The following is a 10,034-nucleotide window of genomic DNA, read 5'->3' as shown; positions in this document are numbered from 1 at the left end:
CCGGCACCACCCACCCCTCAATCGCCGCCCGAGAAAGTCCGTCCTCCCTCCCTCCCTCCCTCCCTCCTTCTCTCTTTCCCTCCCTCCTCGCTTCCCACACGGATGGAGCGCAGGTAAAAGTCCCCTTTGATGCCCTTCGCGGCTCCTCATTGGCTGGCCGGCGGGCCGGCGGTGCCTGCCACTGGCCGCTTTGTTCTCTCTCGGACCGAGCGTTTCCTCGCGCTGGCCGCGGCTGTGCAGCCGCCCGAGCCGTAGCGAATACGGTAGCGGCGGCGGCGGCGGCACAGCGACTCTGGGAAAGGGCGAGCTAAGCGCCGCGTTGGAGAGTTGAGAGGAGGGAACGAATGACAGGCAGAACCGAGCGAGCTCATCACTGCGGGCTGGGAAAGGAGATTTGGGGGAGATAGAGAGCGAGAGAGAGCGAGGCTGTTCTCTCGGCAGCCCCCCGCTCCCGCTGCTCGTCCGGGCAGAGGGGGTGGGCGGGTGGAGGAGAGGCAGGCAAAGGAAGCTCGCGGCCAGGGGGCGAACGGGTCCCTTCTTCACCTCTGCCAGAGAGGACAGGACGGCAGTAGCGGCGGCGGCGGCGGCTGCAGCACCAAGGACTGTCCGCAAAGGCGCTCAAGGTAGGAGTCCGCGTCTCCCCCGCTTGTTCACGCACCGGCCAGGTTCGCCTTGCCTTTTGCCCAGGTGGCTGAGGGCGACTTCCCGGCTCCGGGTGAGCGGATAGAGAGCAGGATAAAACGCCTCTTTATTATTATGAGGAGATGAACTGTCATTTATTTATTTTAATTTTTTTCTCCGGGAAAGCTCCAAGCCGGTAAAAACACCGGACCTCGTGTTGGGGTTTGTCTCTCTCTCTCTCTCTCTCTCTCTCTCTCTCTCTCTTTCCCGCGAAGAGTGAGTCTTCAGCGGGAAGAGAGCCCCAGCCTCTCTTTTTGGGGCGTGTTGGTGCTTCGGAGCCGGGGGTCTCGGGACCGAGGGAAGGCTTGCGAGGGAAGGCTGAGGCGGGGAGCGAGAGCGAGGCTTCTTGGGGGGGGGGGTTTCAAAGTAGCCGCTGCCTCCAGATCTGCTGAAAGGAGAGCGGGGAGAGGCGCTAAGAGAGGTGGGTGTGGAAGAGAGGAAGAGACAGGATCCTTGATGCGTCGGAAGCTCTTCCTTAAGCCGATTAGCAGCCCAGGGAGGAAGATGCTCTGGGTAGCAAGCAGATCTCTCGGGCATTGTTGCGGAAAGGGAGGCTGGGCACCCCCCGCAAGAAAGAAGCGGGAGGAAGGCGGGTTCAGATGGGCAGCCAGAGAGTTGAAAGTAGATTTAAAAAAATAAAAATAAAAATCCGGGAAAGTGTTAAGGCTCACACTCAGACCAGCAGCTCTGAAACGTTGGGTCCCGAACTAACTTACTTTCTTCTCCTGAGCTTAAACTCTCACTAGCGGGATCCCTTTTCCGCCTACTCCCCCCCTCCCCCTCCCCCCATTCCCGGTCTTCTACTTGAGTCGGGTCTTTGGAAAGGAAACCATCATGCCGGAGTGTAGGGGCAGAAACCTATAGCAGCCGGTGCTTCTTTTGCTTTATAAATGCAGGCACAAAAGATGGAAAACGTTACGGGTGTGCAAAAAAGTGCCCTCGGGAGAGGGCTGGGAGCATCAGTGGGGCTTCCTTTTTCAATCTCGGAGGAGAAAGCTTGGTGTCGGGCGGGGGAGGGGCGATAGGAGCATCGTTACCTCACGGTGGAGATCCTGGTTTTGATTTATTTGGATGGAAGGTGTTGATTTTCCCCCCCCTCCCCCTTGGGGTCAGCTCCGTGGAAATAGAACAGTTCAAATAAACTGCAGTAATTAAACAAAACAAACCAAGGAACCGCCTGAACATTCTTTCTGATGCGGAGCGCCCTAAACTCTCCAACAGCTCTGTATCTGGTTTTATGTCGGAGGACCACATTCTGATCTTAGTTTGCATTTTATGGCCATTTCATCCTCGATGCTAAGCAAGTCCTTTTGACCTAAATGTTTGTAATTAACATCAGAATTTGGCCGCTTCCTTGCCAGTTCTAGCTTTTCTTCTTTCTGAATTGAGATTTTTGTCTAAGATACCTTTCTGAGCCTTTGCTAATATTATATTAACGTTCCTCTTTCTCTTTCTCTGTTTTTGTATGTGTTTGTGTCTCTCTGTTTTGTATGTTTTCATAAGTTATCTAGAAGAAAGAACATAACCTTCAGTCAGGAACATCTGCTCCCACATACTCATGTTGCTTACTATTTCAAGTTGTTTGCAATGCTAGAGAAAGCTCCGACGCAGTAGTCTCTTTCCTTAGAAGTATGCCTACTTTGAAGATAAAGGGGAAAGAAGCTAAACTGAAAATTGGAACACAATAATTTTAGCTTCAAAGGCACATTTTTAAAAAAGCATGCAAGGTCTAGAGATGAATAGAATTGAGGCTTGGGGAATCCGTTTTGTATGTGTGCTTTTTTAAAACACAGTGCCTGTTATTTGGAAGTTAATGCAAAAGGTATACATTACTATAGGTATTTTCTTGTATTGAACACAAGAATCCTTCATATCAGAACATGATGAAGCTCATAGTTCGTTTACATATAAACTCACTCTTGGTTCCCCAACTTTTTTGGCAATTTAACGTGTGATATGGTATCATTCCAATCAATCTTTTGCCCGTTCTTATTCTAGGGTGTGGGAGGACATCCTGATGTAGTCAGATGAGGATCTTTCTTAGAGTTTGAACATGCATAGGTAAAAATGCCTACTCTGATGTTGAACCTGTAGGTCTGCCTAATAATCATTCAGAGTAGGCAGAAGTTAGGTCCTTCAAATTTTAGAGAAGTCTTTCAGTAATCACAATATGTTAGACAAGCAGCCTTGTGAGTACTTCAGTCTGCATGTATGTCAAGGAGAGTTCCTTTTTCAAAACTGCTTTTTTTTTTTTTTTTGCTGAACCCCAATCATTTTTAGAATGTCAGGAACAAAATTTGAACATTTGTTTATTGGTGTGTGAAAAATACAGCAAGTAGCAAACTCTGTGTAATAACGAAGACTATCTTGGCCACAGTATGCACTTGTCTTACCAAGCCACCGTATCACTTCAATTCCACCTTGGCAACTCGTCTCTCCTGTAAAAAAAAGAAAAAGAGCTCATTCATTGTTGTGATTTTTAAACTGGTTTGAAATAGAATCCTTGAGGAACAAAAGAGCCAGAGCACCTGAGCCTCCTCCTAGACACTGACACTAAGGAGTGTATCAAGGTTGTTTGTTGGAAGCTAATATCACCTAGAAAATGGGCTCTGTCCTAAAACAAGCAAACGAAAGTAGTTCCCCTATTTCATCATCAGCATGAATAATTTTTCATTTAATAAATTCAAGCGCAGATATATGCTGTTTTTTTGTTTGCTAACAGAGGCATGAGTGTTTGCATTAAAATCACAGGCAGCGTTAACAATAAAACAACTTGTAAAAAATGATGAGAAGATGGAGAGATTCCTTTCTACCATCTAGGACTTTATATGTCTCCCATTATGTGTTTCAACCATCACTGGTAAGAGTGATTGCATATGTTAAGGATCAAATGCCAAGATGTGTATGCACTCAGTGTTCAATGCTTTATCGCCTGTCCTTGAATTATATTGAACTGCAAACTATATTTCGGTAGGGAGATTCTATTTGCCTACACATGAAATGAGGATTTTCACATTCTAGGTAATGACAGATAAAATATAATATAAAATGATTGTTCATTCTGTGATTCTCAGAGTTCAGCATCTGAATTAGGTCACCAGACATAACAATGTCTCCTGATATTTGGATGTTGCAGGAGTATGAGGAAGGAACAGATCAATCCCCCCCACCCCAAATAGTTAACCAGAGATGAATGATCCCTGGAGCAGGGTCGGGGTAAGCAATATGGCACTGCTGCAATTATATGCATGACTATGATGTTTTAGGAAAAACAATGCCACTGTTTTATGGGCATCTAAAAAATAAAGCAGAAGGCATAGAATTTATTGTACATTACTGACAGTAATAAAATGCAGTATTTTCACTATAGCAAATCAGCAGTTGGATTCAGGAATAGCCCCTGAAGTTCATCATATTAGAGACAAACTTTATCTATAGAAAAAGCCTTTTTTTCACTTGTGTCTTTATACTACTTTTCTATAATGTCTTCTAGGTAGGTTAAATACTACTTAGAGAAACTGCCCATGTCGTTAGTTACGGGGCAAAGAGCCAAGTTCATTTCAAGTTTGGCTCTAGAAAGTTAGTATAATAAACTTGAGAGGAACTTAAATCGGAGAGGTCATTTTTCATGCAGAGTATTTCCAAAATAGCACTTCCCATTAAACTGATCCAACTTGCAAATAAATAAATATGTCCTCTCATTATGCTAACCCAATGTATAAAAAGCTGCAATTCTTGCTAGCATATTTGCCAAACAGAGCTTCCGTGTCTGATTATGATTCTTACTTATCACAGTTCACCAAGAAAGCAACCCTATGTTTAACTTCATCAACATTTTGGACTTTTTAATTAGCATATTATTTAGACCTCTTCCTTCTTCTGGGATATGCAGCTGGTAATTTAGTCTATAATTTTGTAGTAGGTTTGTCTGAAAGTTATGGAACTTGGAACCTTTTGGTCTCAGCTTAAGACCAATTCCCAAAAGTATTTATTCCAAGAAATCCATGTCCTTTAGGACTAATAGAGTCATTACTCTTGTATTTTATCTCAGTATACACAGTGTTTTCATTGACAATTATAAGTAGTACGTTCATAAACCTGATTGTACACTTCCTAACAATTTAAATATACAGTGACTGAAAGATATGAAGATGCTAAGAGTTGAACTCTACTATTAGGACAGTATCTTCCACAATGCTGTACAATATATATGTACTCTGCTCGCTTCTCTGATACCTTCAAAATCTCTACTGGTTCTACACACATTAACAAACTTACTACTGCACACCAATAAATCCCTGGATTCTAATCATTATTTTCACTGAGGTGTAGTTATCACATAGTCTTGGTTCTTACATTTGTATTTCTTTTTTCCTAACTTTTCGGGACCTTTTCTCTTCCTTCATATAAAATTGGTTTCACTGGCTACCTCCCTTTTCTCTTTCTCCTCTCTAAAGAGTGCTTTGTACCTCTCACTTGCACTTTCTTTCTCTTTAGCTTGCTTCTTTGTTTTAGCTGGAAACTTGCTCCCTTTAACATCCTCTTTCTCCAGGTATTCTGGTAAGTATTTTTTTTAAAGAAAAGAATCTTGGAAAAGCAAATTACTTACAAGCTGATACAATGAACCAACAATGAATTTTCAATTGTTTTCCTATCTGGATTCTTTGGTCAGCGGAAAGATGGCTTTTCCTCAATATAACTAGATTTTTCTGAAAACGGGAAACCAAATAAAGGGTGGATGGAGTTTATGGACATAGGATAGCTGTTGTATCCGCAGCAACAGCTTTCAAAAATATGAAATTAAATTAGTGACCCCCAAATATCTGTGTATGTTTTATGTTACCCTGTGTTTGTGTTGGATTGATATGCTTTCCTTGCTGTCTATGATTCTTTTTAGTTTGTATTAGTATTTTATTTGAACCAACTTGACATCCTTGCACTAATGTTTCAGTATGGCTGCCTGAAAGCTTTTATTGGTGTTTCTGTGTCAATGTCTTATTAGCACTATATTTACCTCTTCCGCTGAACTTCTTTGCTTATGCTGTAAGGTGTAAATTTTTGTAATGTCAGAGTCGTATGTTTAGCATCCTTAAAAGTCAAAGCCAGCTAGTATTTCTAAATCTATTTTAATTTCCTCCACACCATTTGTGATACTTCCATATGAATATGCTTGCATAGCCTGCCTTTTCATTATGTCTGAGCAATTACCTAGAATTTTGTCCCCTGGTTTGTGATTTTGTGTGTGTAATGTGTACCTCTGTATTGATGTTTGTTGTGCATATATACTGATGTATGGATGCAGGAATTTGGCCTGGACAGTGATTCTCAAGAGGGAATCCTATTTGCCCTTGAGCAAAAAATGTGAAAAAGAATTGTTTTGTTTGGGCTCTTTCTTCACCTTTATAAAGTACACTGATACCTATAGATACACTTTTTGCAGTTAAATTCCTTTTCCCTGCTGACTATGGCTTCAAATAATTCAGCAAGAGAGCAGCCTAATGGAATCTGAGAATCATGATAATAAGTCTTTGTTTTTAACTTGAGGAAGGAATGAGTAATTCTATCATTACCCTTTATCTGATGCAGAGGTTGAGTTGGGAATATCAATAAGTTTTTAATGAATCTTCTGTCATCACAATGAGACATGGCCTCTCAAAATTAAATCAAATGTGCTGGATTGCCAACGTTAGTCACGTATAGATGGTGGAAAAAGTGACCATTATTTTCCTTTAATATTATAGCTGATCTATTATTCATTAGTGCTATGATTACTTGCTTTTAATTTATCATGTATTAAGATGCAATGCTGTGTTAGACACCAAGATTATTATTAAAGCCAAAGTATATCATCATTGGCAGGCAATTCTCCCCTTCTGCACATATTCAATTAGATCATCCGTGAATAGTTTGGATTCACAGGAGCAGAGGGAGGGATCAATCCTGGATTATAAGGGCACTAGTATTTCAGTCAGTGCCTTCAAAAGATTTAACTAGAATTGAATCTAAAGATTAAAAAAAAAGCCCGAAACAACAGAGACTAGGTTTTTCTTTGTACCAAGTATAGCTGCTGAGCTGTCACTGCTGTGGGGAGCCTTTTGTGAGATACCATCTCATTGTCTGTGCAAGCTAATACCTGGTGTCTTTCTCTTGCAGTCTAGTCCTCTGCTCATGGATAGCTCAGAGAAGGAAAATAAAGGACAGGGGAGGAGAAGGGCTAAAGAATGCAGACAGGTCAGGCTCCCTCCTAAGTTTTAGATCCAATCTGCTGCACAATAGCACAAAGGCCCTATGTCATAGGAAGCATATGTTAAGCTGGTCAAAAGCAAGTAAGGCTTCTTCCCTCTTAGAATAACAGAAACCAAGCCCAACTAAATGCTTCCTTTAATTTAAAAAGGCCAATTTTCTTTAAAGTCAAAATTATACCTCCCTGTATGCGAAGCAATTTGAAATGCTCACTTTCAATTACAATGGAAATCAAGGCTTAATTCTAATGTTTGCAAGTTACTGCAGCACCATTTCAATTTAACAGATTAAATGCAAACCATATATTGTGTCGAGAAATCAACTACTAAAGGATGCAGTTGGAGGGGGAAATCCTACTATGAAAATTGGAATTATTTTAAATTAGTTTTTATCAGTATTACTTTAAGTTTTAAATTTACATCTGTTAATGGAAAAGAGGCACCTCATATACAATCTCACAACTTTTATATTGCACATTATATGCATTTCTCCTCTGCAACATCAGCAATGGGGACATGAAAGTGTCTCCTCCTCCAACAAAAAGCAGTCCACTAAATCTCCCTAATGAGTAAGCTTTTGTGCAGAATATTTGCTACTGTTGCTGGTGGAGATGCAGTGTCTGCATTTGCTACAATTAGAGTAAGCATCAGGGCTTATTTTTGTTTACACCATGGAATCAGCTTCACCACTTTAATTGGCTGTGGGTGAATTTAATTGTTGTTAGTATTCAGAATGTTCTGTACATTCTGTGTGACTAAGGAAAGTTAACAAGTGAGTTGTGGAAGCTAGATTATTGTGTACAGATACAAAAGGTTGTTGATTATTTTTATTTTTATTTTGCAAAATTCAATTATCATAGCAATAGCACTTAGACTTCTATACTGCTTCACAGAGCTTTTATGCTTTCATAGCCCTCTCTGAGCAGTTTTACAGAGTAGCATATTGCCCCCAACAATCTGGGCCCTCATTTTACTTATCTTGGAAGGATGGAAGGCTGAGTCAACCTTGAGCCTGATGAGATTTGAACTGCCAAACTGCTGGCAGCCAGCAGCCAGAAGAAGTAGCCTGCAGTACTGCATTCTAACCACTGCACCACCACAGCTCTTAGCATCTAATTTAGCATCCAAAATATGTTAAAGAAACACATTTTAGGGTTCCACTATTTAAAATTGTTTGCTATGTCCTCACAAACAATTTCAAAAGAAAACAAGTATTATGTCCATATTACAGTTAAGGAAGAACACTGAGGCTAGAGTGAGAAGGGAAGGGAAGGGAAAACAATGTTGAAGGCTATCTGATGAGTTAAATAAGATAATCAATTTGGAGGACACCTATTTAGGGATGATGAGTTCATTCTGTCAGCCACTTGGTTATGCTACCACACCACTTGCTAACAAACCACTTGGTTATGCTACCATGTTAACAACCCCTCTCCTCCTCACCAAGCTGCATTGAAATTAACTTTATTTTATAAGTGAAACACAACATCCATGTTTGAAGCCCTCAGATTATCTGTAGGCTTTTTTTGTTGTTTTTGCAATTAAAAGCTTTAATAATGTTCCAGATTTCTTCCTCTCAGATTTTTTTTTGACTTTTTTAATCTTTTAGGTGCAGGTATTGAATTTTAATATTTTGAACATCATGTTCATTATTTTTTCTGATGCGTTAAATTTTGATCAGTGAAATGATAGCTCCTTTGTCTATAATTGCATTTGCTTAACGCACAACTCTTCTCTTGCCAGAGTTGGTTTATCTAACCTACATTTGCTCAGACAAAGAATCAGTTCCATTGTTGGCTTCTCTCCTTTGCAAGTATATATTAGCTCCCTTGGAAATGAAGATGTTACAAAAAGGGGCAGGGTATAATGATGCTCATCCTTGTGCTATAAAGTCAGTGTATGAATAGCTGTAAAGCTACAGCAGGGCTTGCAAAAGGAGAGTTATCATCGTCTGACATAGTTCTTGAGGTGTTGAAAAACTATGCTGAGAGCTAGTTCCCCCACGTCTTCAACTAGTGCTTAAACCATTTACACTTTGAAACTTAAGTTTTGACTGTTGTCCCTATCCTTCACATTTAACATTTTAATTCTAACTACAAATAAGTACCTAACTACCCCTGGCCTCGAAGTTTCATAAAGGTTCTCAGAATTGGAAAGCATCAGAGATTCTCTCATTCTGCCAAAAGGTAGGTCTATATGTGCCCTTAGCCAAAGAGTTCCTGGTTTGCTGCCAAGACAAAGAAGTTTCCCTTTCTGTAACCAGGTATGAAATATTTGACTTCCTCATCAGCTATTGCATTTCTGCAGTTGCTGGGTTTAATTTTTTAATTGTTCTGTTACCCTCTAGGGTAAAAACAGAAAGATGGCTCTTCCCTATCTTGGTATCCAAAGACATTATTGTGCAGCAATAATGTCTTGGGCTATCAAGCATAATTTAAAACCACATAAGTCTTCCCTGAGATGTGGCTGTGCTGCAAAACCCCATTTTGCTTACCTTCTTTATAAAATGAGAAAGTGGCGTCAAATATTGTAAAACTTATGTTGGGTTGAAAGGCGTTGGGTTGATATGAAAGAATATGCTGGGTTTATTCCACAGAGCCATTCCTTTCCAAATTAACATTTTGATTTGGTAAATATTTATTTTCTTGGTAGAAATACTGTATGTTAAAATCTTCCATTTATGTAGGTTTTTTTAAAAAATAATTATATTCATACTTTATGCAAAATTCTTCATGATTTTTATGACTACTACTTATAGATAAAGGGAAGGAAAGCAATAATAAACTAATCATGCAGCCTTCCCTTACAACCCTGTGTCTGTTTATCTGAGAGCAAGCCACACTGAATGGGCTTATTTTTTTAAATAAGCAGAAATAGAATTGGATTGTTTTGATTAGGGGTGTCAAATTCAAGGCCCATGAGCCAGATCCAGTCCATGGGGTGCTTAGATCTGTCCCACAGGGCCGCCATGGAAACATCAAAGGATCGGCCCATGGTGCTTCTGCCAGCAAAAATGGAGCTCAGGAGGGCCGCATGTGTTGGCCCCTTTTGCTGGCAGAGGGCTGCAGGAGGCCATCACAATCAAAAATGGAGCCTGGTGGGACTGCGCAG

The 10,034-nt window shown here is 40.7% G+C and overlaps 1 long non-coding RNA gene across 1 annotated transcript in view; it reads left to right on the top strand.

Moving 5' to 3' along the window:
- Positions 1–539: 539 nt before the first annotated feature.
- Positions 540–10,034, top strand: part of LOC148132046 (uncharacterized) — an 86,029-nt gene continuing 76,534 nt past the window's right edge. Inside the window, exon 1 of the long non-coding RNA XR_015747536.1 lies at positions 540–623. This is a non-coding gene — a long non-coding RNA (uncharacterized LOC148132046). The remainder of the gene's footprint in view (positions 624–10,034) is intronic.

This window comes from Notechis scutatus, chromosome 2, assembly GCF_049901735.1.
Source record: "Notechis scutatus isolate UNSWTSFEM ecotype Mainland chromosome 2, rNotScu1.2, whole genome shotgun sequence".
Classification (NCBI taxonomy): domain Eukaryota; kingdom Metazoa; phylum Chordata; class Lepidosauria; order Squamata; family Elapidae; genus Notechis; species Notechis scutatus.
This window is presented reverse-complemented; position numbering and strand designations above follow the sequence as displayed.